Below are 14,912 nucleotides of genomic sequence, written 5' to 3' on the forward strand. Positions count from 1 at the left end.
CCAATCCAAATTAATCAACCAAAGAATAGTCTCTAGCTCTAGCTAGCAGATCAATCGATCTGTCTGTCTAAGTGGAACTTGGATCTCTCAGTCTAGGTGGAACTGCAATCTAAGCATCCTTGTTGAATTTCACTAACTCATCATGATCAACGATATCCGGCAATGAGTCCCACGCCGGTTCTTCCCCCTCCGTCTCCGCTGGCTTGTCAAGTATTTCTCATGAATTGGTCCATTGGGATGCTGAAATTATCCTCAGGCGCATCCTCATCATGCTGCTGCTGGTACTGATCAAGAACGTTGGCTGCCCCCATGGAGTTCTCTCCCTTCTCGCTGTCGTCATAATGAAGAGGACCCATCGACGACATTATGCCATCCATGAAGTTTTGGCCGTCGTCGTCGTCGTCGTCGCCGCCGTAATGAGGAAGAGGCGGGGGCGAAGGCGGCAGATCCGACACCTGTGACGGCTCAACGTGCTCTTGCCGGAGACCACGGACACTCCCCGGCGGCATCAGCGCGGCGGCAGCGGCGAAATAGTCTGCCGGGACAGGCTTCTTGTTCCCCGCCGTCAGGCCGTCCTCCCCGTAGACTTCCCTCAGGCCCTCGGGCGCGCGGCGTGACATAGAGCTTGTGGAGCGCGGGCACGCCCCTTCCTGCCGGCGCCCCTGTCCATGTCGCTGGTGAACTCCTGCATGAGCCACGGCGTCTTGCGCTTCTTGGACGGGGGCGGGGGCACGTAGTAGAACCCGAAGCAGTTCTTGCGCCCGCCCTCTTCGCGAAGCTCCTCCTTGCTCTGCTCCACCCGCCAGAACCCGCCGGTCCGGACGCTGCGGTCGGCGCGCTTGTTCTTGGCCGCGCTGCACGGGCTCTGGAACTTGCTCTCGCCGAGGAACCACCACGTGTGCTTGCCGTCGCGGGCGCTGGCCGGCGGGTGCAGCCGCTGCAGCGCGTAGGGGTCGTTGTCGTACATGTCGGCGTGGAAGATGAACCCCCGCGCGTCGGGCATCTTGTCGTCGCCGGTGATCCACCGGTTGAGGAATCCCATCCTGTCCGCCTTCGTCGGGTTGAAGTAGACGCCGGGAGGCAGAAGCGGCGGCTGCTTGAGTTCGTTCGCCCCGATGGGCCCGGGTGGAGGCGCCATGGACAGGGAGCTGCTGGCTCCGGCTCCGGAGTCGGCGGTGGCGGGAGTTGATCTCTTGATTGCTTTCCTCGCTTTCGTGACGGCCATGGTTTCCTGGCGAGCTGTGTTTGAGGAGGGATTGGATTGATCGGTGGGCTGGGGATTATATGGTGTGGAGACGACGCGCTCCTGTCTGAAATCGGATTCGCCTCATCGTCCCAACCTGTAGTCGGACATGGATTTCCATGTTTAGTTTCCCCCGGCCTGGAGACGGAACCGGAGCAGAGCAGTCGACGAGCTTCCCGCGCGATTTCTGTTTCCCGCCTTTTCCCCGAAACTTGGGTCCCCACCTTCGCCTCATTGGGCCTGGCCCAACAACCGTCCCATATCCTACGCTTATTCCAGTTACTATTTTTTATTCCTAAAAAAATGTTAGTACTATTTATTTCCCTGTACCTTTTCAATTTCCTTGTATTTCAATTTGATTTTTTCTGATTTGTGAACAGATTCTCTCATTTATAATTATTAGTGGCATTTCCAGGAATTGTTACTCGCATAACTCAACAAGCCTGTATTTCGGTGGACGGTCATTTGGTGTGAGACCGATGAAAGTAGTATTGGATAGCGGAAGCTTATTCACCTACTTTTCCGCACAACCATATCAAGCGTTTGCCATTGCAGTAAATTTTCACAACATTTTCCTATCCTACCATAGTAGGATTACTATAAGGCCCCTCCCAATGCTCCACCTTGGACAGGTGCTAAGCCTGCCACATAGGCAAAAGTCAGACGTGGCATATTAATTAATGAGGAGAGAGAGCGAATCGGTACCCTCACGAAGAAACGATTCCAGGCGCTCGTACCTAGGCGGAACGCAGTTAATTCGATCCTATGCGCCATGCACGCCGCCGAATAGCCTCGCCTCTTCTCTTTTCCCCGTCTTCCCCTTTGGCCTCCTCCACCCGCTCGCCCTGCGCCGCCGCCCCGGCATAGCCACCTCTTCCTCGCCCCGCGACGCTGCCACGCCTGTCAGGCATTGCCTCCATGGACCACCACCGGCAGAAAGTATCAGGGACCCCCTCGGCTCAGCTCGCCGCCACCGGTAGCTCCTCCGGCCAGTCGCGGGAGAAGATATCTGGGACAACACCAGCGCCCTCGGTTCAGTTCGCCGTCGCTGGTAGCTCCGCCGGCCAGCCACAATCTGCTCGATGGTATTTGTCCTTTCACAAATCAGAATACTTTTTTGTTCTGTATCCTAGTGTGCCTCATGCTTTGTCCCTCCCATTCTTGCTTAGATGAGATTTTCTCTGCATCAGACTTGGGCTGTGGCCAAAATTTGACTGGTAATTGGCCAAGAAGACCTGGTTGATTTCAATTCATAATTTTTGTTCAGTTCAGAACGTTCTAATTGATTTCAGAACATACTAGTTCAGCTCATAATACACAATGGTTCAGTTCAGTTTAGATTGGAGTTACTTGTAGTTGGAAGGAACGCAGTTGATTATACTACATCTAGATACGTCTGTAGCAATCATTTTATATAGGATCAAACTGAGTTCAGTTCAGTTTTGAAGTTCTATGAGAAATTGGTTCAGACAGAATAAGATTACGGTGTACAAAATTACTCTGTTTTTAGTAGATGAAGCAAAATTTGCACTGATGCTATCTTGTCATACAAATAATTAGACACAAACTTTTTTTAAGAAATCAAATGCAATTCTGTTTTTATCACTAGAAGTTCATCACTTAACTTTCATGTTATTGTTCTCTGGTTCAGGAATCTAAACAGTGTCGCCTAGCTGTTTTTTTGGTTCGATCTTATTCTGATGTGTACACTTGTTGTATTGTTTGTTACATGTTTCAGGCCTATGTATAACCATCCACCAGATGATCCTGATGATACAGATCAACAACATGATAGTGATGCCAGAAACACTACATATCCAGCAGAGTTATACACACTTGATGAATTCCTAGCCAAGGAGGACCTGCTAGACTCCTTCGCCGAGGAGATTGCTGTGGAGTTGAAGGGAACACTTGAGGCTCTTCAAGCAAGAGCACTTAGCAGGAGTGGTCCAAGGATATATGTGAATAGACCGCGTGAAGAAGCACATCAACAACTTGTACGAGATTACTTCTGCGACAATCCTCTCTACGGCGCCAAAAAATTTCGGAGAAGATTCAGGATGAGACGACTTCTCTTTCTTCGCATCGTCAATGCACTAGGTGAGTGGTCTCCATACTTCACCACAAGGATAGATGCGCTTAACCGTGAAGGGCTCTCTCCACTGCAAAAGTGCACGGCGGCAATACGCCAATTGGCTTATGGCACACCTGCAGATAGTCTTGATGAATATCTCAAGATTGGCGAGACTACCGCGGTTGATTGCTTGAAGAACTTTGTGCAAGGAGTGATTGATACCTATGCTGCAGAGTATTTACGAAGCCCCAACACTGAAGATACAGAGTGCTTGCTCTGCATTGGCGAAGGTCGTGGGTTTCCTGGCATGTTAGGAAGCCTGGATTGTATGCATTGGCGGTGGGAAAAATGTCCTATTGCATGGAAGGGCCAATTTACTCGTGGTGATAAAGGGTGGCCTAGTCTTATTCTGGAGGCAGTTGCTTCACGAGATCTCCGGATATGGCATGCCTACTTTGGTATTGCTGGGTCAAACAATGACATCAATGTGCTGAATCAATCACCATTGTTTATCAAGCAGCTAAAAGGCCAAGCTCCTCAAGTGAACTTTTTTGTAAATGACAAGGAATATCAACATGGTTATTACCTTGTAGATGGGATATACCCAGAATGGGCAGCTTTTGTGAAGACAATATCGATGCCACAGACAGAGAAGCACAAGTTGTTTGCTGCACATCAGGAAGGGGCAAGGAAGGATGTGGAACGTGCTTTTGGTGTCTTGCAGGGTCGATTCTCTATCTTGCGTCGTCCTGCACGTTTGTATGACCGGGGTGATATCCAGAAGGTCATGATAGCTTGCATCATTCTTCACAATATGGTAGTCGAGGATGAAGAAGAAGCGGTGGCTAATATTCTTAATTTGAACAAGGAGGTGGGTACATCCATTGTTCTACCATCAGTATTCACACACGGCGACATACCGGTATTCGCCCAGGTGCTACAAAGGGATGCAAGAATCCGAGATCGCGGGACTCATAGAGCACTCAAAACTGATTTGGTAGAGCATATTTGGAAAAAGTTTGGGTCAAGATAGATTATTATCATCATTTATTTTAAGCACTTCTAATTGTAGGTGTAATTTCATGTATTTTCATAATATCTTATTGGCACTTTATGTATGGACTCAAGTCATCTATATTTTCATGTGTTTTCCTCAAGGGATATTATTTGCTTAATACGTAGCATAAATATGCCACAAAGTTTATATACTACAAAAGATCCTTGGACTTATTAAATGAAGAGAGCTTAGCTACAAGAAGCTAAGCACCTATGCATTGGGGAGTTTGGTTGCTAAGCTATTTAATATGCTTAGCACCCCATCTAAGCACCGGTCCATTGGAAGCAGCCTAAGCATAGCGTGCACTTTGCTGGACCCTGACATTTTATCGACAAAACATAAGGAACAACAAAGAAGTGTCTTCTAAGTATATAATGCTTGAAATATTTGGCATCTATGCTCTTTGCATTATTCTATTTTATAGCATAAGTCATCCACCGTAAGTTTATCAAATTGTGCATTAAAATAGAAGGCAAAACAAAAAAACGCAAATGAACTAGGGAGGGAGAATAGTTCCTCGCCAAATAAGCAGGTAAATAACATTTTTGGTAAAAGATATGCCAACAATACAAAAGAAAAAAGGGTACACATTCTAATGAATGTTTAGCTCCCTACAAACCATCCCTATTAGATAGAAGGAAATCAGGAAACACAAGCTAAATCATTGCCATCGACATGCATGACATAACCCTATCATACAAAATTAAAGCAATATGTGGATTTCTTAAAGTTTGTACTTAGGGAGGAAACTGGTCTAGGGATGGATTCATCCCCACCTCGTTGGGTTTGCTGCCCCCCCTCCCCTCGATATATATGTCCCTCCTTAAATATCTTAGGGTGTCGTTTAGGGTTTAGGTTTTATTTAGTTTAAAATAAGTTAGCCATTGTTGCAACTTTTTGTAAACTGTCATGTTCATTGACTTTTGATGAACTTTTTTCCGAATCCTAACTTAATCAATCTCCATCCATATTCGCAATATTCATGATTCTTGCTTGTTCTTGATTGCACGTAGTGATTTGACCTTCGCCCTCAAACTGACCATCTGCATCATGGGTAACAAAGAGGAGATTGGTTTAAACAATTGCCAACACACACTATCTAAGTGTCTAGTGTTGTCGAGTCATCAAGGTCACTTTTCGCTCAAATCGAAGGAGTGCCTCTTGTTAAAAGGTAGGGATACCGTAGCACAGATGAGGGGCTTCTTTCTTAGTGAACGTTCTACATTGATTTTTCAATTATGTACGGGTTGTTGATAATGTCAATTTGATTGCCTTTTTGTTGACTTGGTTTGATTTTAACATTTTTTCCCATGTATGCTTTTTCTAACTGGGCTAATCCCCTTTCCATTATCAAGATAACAGAAATACAGCCGAGTCCAAGAGTGTTCAAAAGTAAAAGGGAAAGGGGAAAAGCGAGTTCAGGGCAGTCTAGGGAAACCCACTGCAGTCGCTCGACTCGAAACGACCACCATGGGGAAAAACCCTAGACCACCGCTAACACACTAATTACATAGGTTCAACAACAAGATAGCCACATATTACAGGATTATGATAAGCCTGCGCAAAGGCGCAGGGAAACCACAAACACCAAAAGGGACTACCACAGGATGCACCGAGATCTTCACTCCATGGACTCATCTGGGTAGGCCGACACACAGATCCTCATCATGCTTTTAGTGTTCTCCTTCAGAAGGGTCGCTCCTCTCTCCAGGTCCAGCCGGTCCCTGCCCTTCAGAAGCCCTGCCCAATAAGATAAGTGAATGCTTATTGTAAAAATAATCTCAAAAGGAGATGCAGGTTTCTGAACTCGAAGGTGGCTTTGTTTCTACAGTTCCAGATGACCCGGCACACAGCTGCCAATCCAGTGGTGTAGAACCGCTCCCCTTCGGGACAGTATGCATAAAACCAAGAGTAAAATTGACAAAGATTATTCGAGCACAAATCAGTGCCCAGTACTGACCCCACTGTTCGCCAGGCAATCCTAGTGACCCGGCATAAAAAGAACAAGTGTGGGTAAGTTTCTCTGCAATTGCAGAAAGAACATCAAGGGTTTGCGGCCCAGTTTCTAGGTTTCATCGCATCTCTAGTCAGTATCGCGTCCTGCTGCCACAAAAAGATCTGGATTTTAGCAGGTAATTTGGCCTTCCAAATCCACATGTAGTCGCGGCCACCTAAGTTTCTCTCAAGGTATGAATACATTGACTTCAGTGTGTATTTGCCTTTCGACCCAGACAACCATTCAATCTTGTCACTAACACCAGACAAATTGAGCTCATTAATGGTTTTTATGTTGCCAACCTCCTGGGTAAGATCCCCCGACAACCTGCGTCTAAACAGCAATCCACCCCCCTCGCCCTTGGAACTGAGACACCATATCATCAGGGAAATTTGCAATGCTAAATAAATCTGGGTATGTAACACGCAGGGGTGGGTGCATAGCAATGGAGTCATGCCAAAGCCTAGCTACGTCCCCTACACGAATATATATCTCCCTTCTGGTCATATAATATTCTTTCACTTTAAGAAGTGACTTCCAGACCGGGGAGTTGTTCAATTTCTGTTTCACACAGGCGATAGAACTTCTCTTTAGATATTTGGCCTTCACGATATCTTGCCACAGCGCTTTTCCAATGCCTAATTTCGACCACCACTTGGATAGGAGGGAAATATTATGTTTCTTAAGATCTTTAACACCAATACCCCCTTTCTTTTTGGATCTACACAAGCGAGACCACTTGACAAGGTGATATCTTCTGTTGTTCTGTTGGGGAACGTAGTAATTTCAAAAAAATTCCTACGCACACGCAATATCATGGTGATGCATAGCAACGAGAGGGGAGAGTGTGATCTACGTACCCTTGTAGATCGACAACGGAAGCGTTTGGTTGATGTAGTCGTACGTCTCCATGGCCCGACCGATCAAGCACCGAAACTACGGCACCTCCGAGTTCTAGCACACGTTCAGCTTGATGACGATCCCCGGACTCCGATCCAGCAAAGTGTCGGGGAAGAGTTCCGTCAGCACGATGGTGTGGTGACAATCTTGATGTACTACTGTCGCAGGGCTTCGCCTAAGCACCGCTACAATATTATCGAGGACTATGGTGGCAGGGGGCGCCGCACACGGCTAAGAATATGATCACGTGGATCAACTTGTCTTCCTCTGGGGTGCCCCTGCCTCCGTATATAAAGGCTCAAAGGGGGGGGGCGGCCGGCCAGGAGAGGCGCGCCAGGAGGAGTCCTACTCCCTCCGGGAGTAGGACTCCCCCCCCCCCCCAATCCTAGTTGGAATAGGATTCGTGAGGTGGAAAAGAGAGAGAGAGAGAGAAGGAGGGGGGCGCCGGCCCCCTCTCTCCTTGTCCTATTCGGACTAGGGGGGAGGGGCGCGCGGCCCAGCCCTGGCCGCCTCTTCTCTTCTTCCACTAAGGCGCACTAAGGCCCATATAGCTCCCAGGGGGTTCCGGTAACCTCCCGGTACTCCGGTAAAATCCCGATTTCACCCGGAACACTTCTGATATCCAAACATAGGCTTCCAATATATCAATCTTTATGTCTCGACCATTTCGAGACTCCTCGTCATGTCCGTGATCACATCCGGGACTCCGAACAACCTTCGGTACATCAAAACGTATAAACTCATAATATAACTGTCATCGAAACCTTAAGCGTGCGGACCCTACGGGTTCGAGAACAATGTAGACATGACCGAGACACGTCTCTGGTCAATAACCAATAGCGGGACCTGGATGCCCATATTGGCTCCTACATATTCTACGAAGATCTTTATCGGTCAGACCGCATAACAACATACGTTGTTCCCTTTGTCATCGGTATGTTACTTTCCCGAGATTCGATCGTTGGTATCCAATACCTAGTTCAATCTCATTACCGGCAAGTCTCTTTACTCGTTCCGTAATACATCATCCCGCAACTAACTCATTAGTTGCAATGCTTGCAAGGCTTAAGTGGTGTGCATTACCGAGAGGGCCCAGAGATACCTCTCCGACGATCGGAGTGACAAATCCTAATCTCGAAATACGTCAACCCAACATGTATCTTTGGAGACACCTATAGAGTACCTTTATAATCACCCAGTTACGTTGTGACGTTTGGTAGCACACAAAGTGTTCCTCCAGCACACGAGAGTTACATAATCTCATAGTCATAGGAACATGTATAAGTGAAAGTGCAACTATCCCTAGGTGGTTTTGGTAATTCATAACAACATATAGCTCATTGAGCTAATGCTATTCCAAGATGATTATTTCAGGAAATCTCAATGATTGGCATGGCATGGATGTGAAAGTGGAACCCTCAAAATGCTAAGGACAAAGAATTGGCTAAAGCTCAAAAGTTCAAGACTCTTCATTTTATATTTTAGTGATCCAAGATCACATTGAGTCTTTAGGAAAAGCCAATACTATCAAGGAGGGATGAGGTGTTGCTTAATGAGCCTCTTGCTTTATGTGCTTGGTGATATGCTCCAAAATCCTCAACCACTTTTCCATAGCCACAAATGACCTAAACTCTAAGCCAAACTCGGTCATACCGATTCTTTCAATCCAGCGCCACCGAGTTTCACTTGTCATTTGCCACTGCCAAACCCTAGCAATTCGGTCCTACCGATAAGGATCTCGGTCTCACTGAGATGGGATTGCAAACTCTCTGTTTCCCTTTCGTAACTTTTCGGTCTCACCGAAAGAGCAAATCGGTCCCACCGAGATTGCAATGTACACTCTATGTTTCCTTCTTGTAACTTTTCAGTCTCACCGAAAGAGCGAGTCGGTCCCACCGAGTTTACCTGACCAACTCTCTGGTTAGCTTATTGCCAAACTCGGTCTCACCGAGTTTGTGTAATCGGTCTCACCGAGATTACGTTATGCCCAAACCCTAACCAAATCGGTCCTACCGAGTTGCATGTCAGTCCCACCGAAATCTCTAACGGTCACTAGGTTTACCTTTTTGGTCCAACCGAGTTTGATGATTCGGTCCCACCGAGATTGGTAAATTGTGTGTAACGGCTGGATTTAGTGTGGAGGCTATATATACCCCTCCACCTCCTCTTCATTCAGGAGAGAGCCATCAGAACACATACACAATTCCAACTCATATGTTCTGAGAGAGAACCACCTACTCATGTGTTGAGACCAAGATATTCCATTCCAACCATATGAATCTTGATCTCTAGCCTTCCCCAAGTTGCTTTCCACTCAAACCTTCTTTCCACCAGATCCAAATCCTATGAGAGAGAGTTGAGTGTTGGGGAGACTATCATTTGAAGCACAAGAGCAAGGAGTTCATCATCAACACACCATTTTTTACTTCTTGGAGAGTGGTGTCTCCTAGATTGGCTAGGTGTCACTTGGGAGCCTCCGACAAGATTGTGGAGTTGAACCAAGGAGTTTGTAAGGGCAAGGAGATCGCCTACTTCGTGAAGATCTACTGCTAGTGAGGCAAGTCCTTCGTGGGCGATGGCCATGGTGGGATAGATAAGGTTGCTTCTTCGTGGACCCTTCGTGGGTGGAGCCCTCCGTGGACTCGCGCAACCGTTACCCTTCGTGGGTTGAAGTCTCCATCAACGTGGATGTAGGATATCACCACCTATCCGAACCACGGGAAAAACATCCGTGTCTCCAATTGCGTTTGAATCCTCCAAACCCTTCCCTTTACATTCTTGCAAGTTGCATGCTTTACTTTCCGCTGCCAATATACTCTTTGCATGCTTGCTTGAATTGTGTGATGATTGCTTGACTTGTCCTAAGATAGCTAAAATCTGCCAAGAACTAAAATTGGGAAAAGGTTAAGTTTTTATTTGGTCAAGTAGTCTAATCACCCCCCCTCTAGACATACTTTCGATCCTACAAGTGGTATCAGAGCTTTGGTCTCCATTTGCCTTGATCTCCATAGCTTTTGGTGATCATAGCCTTGGTTTCACAACCTAGGAGAGTATGGCGTCTAGCGAGGGAAATTATCACCGTAGAGGTCCTTACTTTGATGGCACAAATTTTGCTAGTTGGAAGCATAAAATGAAAATGCATATTCTTGGACATAACCCCGTCATATGGGCTATTGTTTGTGTTGGTTTGCAAGGTGACTTCTTTGATGGGAGAGAACCAAACCGTGAAGCTACCGCAGATGAGCTGGAGATGTTGCAATATAATGCTCAAGCTTGTGATATTCTCTTCAATGGATTGTGCCCCGAAGAATTCAACAAAATCAGCCGTCTTGAGAATGCAAAGGAAATTTGGGACACTTTGATTGATATGCATGAAGGTACCGACTCCGTCAAGGAATCCAAGTTGGATGTGCTCCAAAGTCAACTTGACAAGTTCAAAATGAAGGATGGTGAAGGTGTCACTGAAATGTACTCTAGGCTTGCTCTCATCACAAAAGAGATTGCCGGCTTAGGAAGTGAAGAGATGACCGATAGATTCATCATCAAGAAGATCCTAAGAGCCTTGGATGGGAAATATGATACCGTGTGCACATTGATCCAAATGATGCCCAATTACAAAGATCTCAAACCAACGGAAGTGATTGGAAGGATTGTTGCTCATGAGATGTCACTCAAGGATAAAGAGGAACTTCACAACAAATCAAGTGGTGCCTACAAAGCCTCATGTGAAGTCCCCACATCATCAAGTGAGAAACAAAACTTCAATGAAGAATTGAGCTTAATGGTGAAGAACTTCAACAAGTTCTATAAGAGAAGAAGCAAAGATAGAAGCTTCAAGTCAAGGTCCTACAATGACAAAAGATCTTCTAGTCGAGAGCGAAACTGTTACAATTGTGGAAGACCCGGACACTATTCCAATGAGTGTACGGCTCCCTACAAGAGAAGAGAAGATTCTCCAAAAAGAAGAAGCAAAGAATCACCACCAAGAGAGAGAAGGAGTAGGGATGATCATTATGAACGGAGATACTCACGGAGAAGCAAGGATTCGGAAAGGAAAGAAAAATCATCAAGGAGCTACACAAAACGAAGACATCAAGCTCATGTTGGTGAATGGGTATCCGGCTCCGACTCTGACAGCCACTCCGAGAGAAGTTATCACTCCGACTCCGAAGATACTCAAGATGAAGGTGTTGCCGATCTAGCACTTGTGTCAACCAACTCCTACGACATATTTGACTCGCCAAATGAAGGAATTGGAAGATGCTTCATGGCCAAAGGTCCTAAGGTAACACACCCCGAGTATGTTGATTTTAATAGTGATGAAGATGACTTGTTAGGTGATGATGATTTGCTTGTTGACAACTCTAGTGATGAGTACTATGATGAAACATCAATTAATCATGCTAATCAAGATAAAACGAATGACAATGATAAGGAGAAGATTGAGGCTCTAACTAAAGAACTAAACACTCTTAAGTTAGCTCATGAAACTATCTTCGAAGATCATCGAGAACTTTTAAGAGCTCATGAGAAATTACGCTTTGAAAAGCTCAATCTTGAGCAATAGCATGAGTTCTTAAAAGCAATCAATGATGATCTCCAAAAGAAAAGTTCTTCTTACATTGCCAAGTGTTTACTATTATCCACTTACATGCCTCAAGTCAAGTGTAGTAACAAGAACAAGAAAGATTCTTCCTCTAGTAGTAACAATGATCATGCTAAATCCAATATTGTTGCTTCTAGTAGTTCTCTTGATTCCACTAATGATTCTCTTAGCCAAGTTACACTTGAGCAAGAAAATAGCTTATTGAAGGGAATTATAGAGGAGTGTACAAAAGCCTTGCCGGGAGTAAGCAATTCGAGGAAATTGTGCGCAAGCAAGGAATGCACCGGAAGAATCAAGGTGTTGGTTTTGAACGAAAGTTAAATGCCAATGGAGTTGAGTGGGAAGAAGATCAATACCCCAAGACAAAGTTTGTTCCTCAACAAGAGAAGTATGATACGTCCTTCAAGGGGACACAAGCTCAAGATGATCTTCCACCACAAGACTACAAGCAAAAAGGCAAGGACAAGCTTCAAGAGGAAATTGATGCATTTGAAGAAGCTCCCAAGACCTTAGTCAAGTGGATTCCCAAGACCACTTCAAGTTCCACTTCATCAAGTACGACTACAACTCCAAGGATTCCCGTCAAGATGGTGTGGATCCAAAAGAAGAACTAGAGAGTTCTTGAGGGTGACTCCGCCAACATACCTCACTCTTATCATTTTGGCAAGAACAAGTGCAATCAACTTCCACATCTTGCACTAGTTCAAGGAGTCACAAACCCTCTTGTTGGTAAGACAAGGGACAAGGTAACCTAAAGTTTTCATGGACATCATCTTGTGTGTGCATCACTCTATGTCTATGGATATCCTTGTTTGTTCCTTGTGGGACTAACCCATGTAGGTATTGAAAGTGCAATTCACTCAAATGGATGGCTCCAAGCGATCTACATCAACATTGAGCATCCACATCTTCAACATCTACATGAAGTCATCATCGACAAAACCCAAGGTTAGTTCATCCCTCTTAGGGGGGATATCACATCTAGGGGGAGCTTTGCTCTAAGACTTGAGCTAAAGCAACTGTAAAGATGTGAACACAACAATGCTTTATGTAAAAGTGGTAATCCCACTTGAGCTTAAACGATGAGTATGACCTATGATCAAGTGTTCTCACTTGACTCCTAAGTCAATATATTCATATATAGATGACCTAGTCATCGCAAATTGCTTGATAGATGCTAGAATTGTTTGTGCATGCTTTGCCACATGTTTCTTTTGCCATCTTATTGTGTAAGCATGTTGGTTGCATATTTTACTCATTCGAGGACATCCACTTGTTGTTTTGATTGTTTGGCTTTATCTCCTTTTGCCAAGTGGATGGACAAGAATGCCTAAGAACCTCCTCTAGCTATCTATGCTTTTCTCGTCTCAAACTCTACTCATGCTGCATCACAAAATTTGATCAAGTCAGATTCGAACCACTCTGTGTGAGGAGCGCTCGGAGTCCCCGATTCGTCATAGACTTAAACTTCCAAAACCTCTTTGTGATTCTTGGTCTGACCGATTCCATACTTTCGGTCCTACGGAGATCATTAAGTCGATCTAGGTTTTCGATCTCGGTGCAACCGATTTGAACCACTCGGTCACACCGAGTTGCAATAACTGTATACAGTTTTGCATCTCGGTGCCACCAGTTGTTCCACTCGGTCACACCGACAGGGTCGGGCTATATATAGTCACGGGCAAAAATTTGGAAATTTCTCCGAACCTCTTCGCCCGCGCGATAGCCTGCTCTGCCGACTTGGTCTTCGGATCATCTCCTCGCCGCCAGCCGCCTCCAGCCGCTGGTCTCCGTCGCCGTCAATGGGAATTCTACCCCGCCGTTGCCGCCGTAGCGAGTCTCCGCCGAACTAGGGTATGGACTCGATCTTTGTGCTATTCTCCAATCCGATTCCTATCACATTGTGATCATCATGACTCTTGCCACGATTGATAAACTCCTATCCAGTCAATGAACTCGTAGATTAGGTTTAATTCGGAAATTTTAGGGTTAGGTTTCCGCCGAAACCATCTCGGACCCACCGAGTTGAAAAACTCGGTCCCACCGATTTGGCTTATGCCATTGCACAAGTGAGACTCGGTCTAACCGAGAATTACTTATCGATGTGACCGATTTTGGAACTCTGCGAAACCCTAGCAGTCTTGGTGCCACCGAACTGTGACTCGGTCTGACCGAGTTCACTAGTTCTGGTGCCAAAACTGTTTTGGTGTCATCGAGTTTAGAAATCGATAGATCCGAGATGCTTTCAGTGGAAAACTAAAACTAAGTTTTTGAATTATTCTTTTGCAAAAATCTCTGCATTTTGTGATGCTCATCCCCTCTATCTCATCTATAATCTATTCACAGGGTCAGCAGTCAGAGTTTGCATCATGTCAGACCAAAGTGACAGCCAGAACTTGTCAGAGCAGCAAGTGCAGTTGAGTGAGGGCACTAGTCCCTCAAGTTCCTCAGATGATGGCAGCAGGAGCACCCCCAGCAATCTGCCTAAAGCTGCCACACGTCAGAGAAAGAAGAGAACCTCAGACTCAGAAGATGAGGATTATGTGGCAGAGGAGGAAGCCACCTCCAAGAGAGTTGAGCCAGCACAGGGCACAAAGCCAGGGCTGAAGATCAAAAGGCCAGCAGGCAGGCAGCCCATGTCTAAGGCAAGAGCTTCAATCGAGAAGCCCACTCCCATTGAGCCAGTTGCTGCTGAGGGCAAAAATAGGAAGGAAAGAGTAAAGAAAACTGTAGCCAGAGTGCTTGGCAAGGCCTCCATCATGGAAGATGAGGAGGAAGAAGAAGAGGTAGCTGCACCAGCACCTAAGGCACCCAAGCTAATGGGTGATGCCATAAGATCAGGGGCAGCTGCTCCCAAGGCCAAGTCAGCTCCAAAGCCAAAGCCAGAGAGAAACAGATCCCTATGCTACCAGAAGGAGGACTGCAGTTGACTACAGGTTTCACACCAAGGAGCAGCAGGATTTCTATGAGACAGTGCTGCTAGACAAGAAGCCAATTGTATGTGATATGAGATGGGTCAACTAGAAATATATCAAG

At 45.9% G+C, this 14,912-nt stretch overlaps 1 pseudogene; it reads right to left on the bottom strand.

Moving 5' to 3' along the window:
- Nucleotides 1-206: 206 nt before the first annotated feature.
- Nucleotides 207-1,225, bottom strand: LOC123153516 (uncharacterized; annotated as a pseudogene).
- Nucleotides 1,226-14,912: the final 13,687 nt, after the last annotated feature.

This window comes from Triticum aestivum, chromosome 7A (assembly GCF_018294505.1).
Source record: "Triticum aestivum cultivar Chinese Spring chromosome 7A, IWGSC CS RefSeq v2.1, whole genome shotgun sequence".
Taxonomy (NCBI): Eukaryota; Viridiplantae; Streptophyta; class Magnoliopsida; order Poales; family Poaceae; genus Triticum; species Triticum aestivum.